A 1,392-nucleotide genomic window follows, 5' to 3' on the forward strand; every position below is an offset into this window, starting at 1 on the left:
GGGGCTCTCCTCTCACTCTGCTCTGCCCCTGGGGGCTGTGCCCTCACCATGCAGTGCCCCTGAGGCCGTGCCCCCTGGCCCTGGCAGGTGCAGCAGCTGGCGCCCAAGGGGGACCAGGCCCTGCAGGAGCGGCGGAGGCAGGAGTCCAATGAGCAGCTCCGGTAGCAGTTTGCCACCCATGCCACCCAGCCGGGCCCCTGGATCCAGGCCAAGATGGAGGTGAGGACCCCCCCATTCCCCTGGCACCCCCCCACCCCCCTGGCATCACCCCCACCCCCTGGCACCCAGCAGGCAGAGTGCCAGCCCCAGCAGCTCCCCTGGCAGTGCCCAAGAGGGCAGCCCAGCTCCCTGCCTCCCCCCCCCACCAGTGCCCCCTGGGGCTGTGCCCATTCTGGGCCCATGGTGCTGTGCCCATGCTGTGCCCCCTGGCACTGTGCCCATGGTGCTGTGCCTATGCTGTACCCCTGGCACTGTGCCCATGGTGCTGTGCCCATGCTGTGCCCCCTGGCACTGTGCCCATGGTGCTGTGCCCATGCTGTACCCCTGGCGCTGTGCTCATGGTGCTGTGCCCATCCTGTGCCCACGGTGCTGTGCCCATGCTGCTGTGACCCTGGCACTGTGCCCATGGTGCTGTGCCCATCCTGTTCCCATGGTGCTGTGCCCATGCTCTGCCCCATGCTGTGCCCACCCTTTGCCCATGGTGCTGTGCCCCCTGCCCTGGTCCCATAGCACTGTTCCCCTGGCACTGTGCCCAGCCTGTGCCCACTGGAGGCTCAGCTGCAGCTGCTGCAGCTCTGGCAGCAGAGCCTGCAGGGCTCCAGGCCCCTGTGCCCACTGGTGCCATGCCCATGGTGCTGTGCCCACCCTGTGTCCCCCAGCAGGAGCTGGGCAGGCTCTCCCTGGAGCTGCCTGGCAGGCTGGAGGCTCAGCTGCAGCTACTGCAGCTCTGCCAGCACCCCCCCTGCCACACATCCTGGCACCCCCTGGCACCCCCTGGCATTCATCCTGGCACCCCCCCAGCATGCTCCTTGGGACCCTCCCCGGTATCCCTCCTAGCACCCCCTCCCCTGGCACCCCCTCCCCAGGCACCCCCCCCTGCCATCCCCTGGCATCCCCCAGCACTCCCTCCCTTGGCACCCCCTATGGCACTGCCCTGGCACCCCCCTGGCACCAAACTTGGCACCCCCCTTGGGACCCCCCCTGGCAAGCCCTCCCCTGGCACCCCCTCCCCTGGCACCCCCTCCCCTGGCACCCCCTGGCATCCCCCCTGGCACGCCCCTTGGGTCTCCCCCAGCATCCCCCCCGGTGTCCCTCCTAGCAACCCCTCCCCTGGCACCCCCTCCCCCGGCACCTCCTCCCCTGGCACCCCCTCCCCAGGCACCCCCTCCCCTG

Source organism: Dryobates pubescens, chromosome 42 (genome assembly GCF_014839835.1).
Source record: "Dryobates pubescens isolate bDryPub1 chromosome 42, bDryPub1.pri, whole genome shotgun sequence".
Classification (NCBI taxonomy): Eukaryota; Metazoa; Chordata; class Aves; order Piciformes; family Picidae; genus Dryobates; species Dryobates pubescens.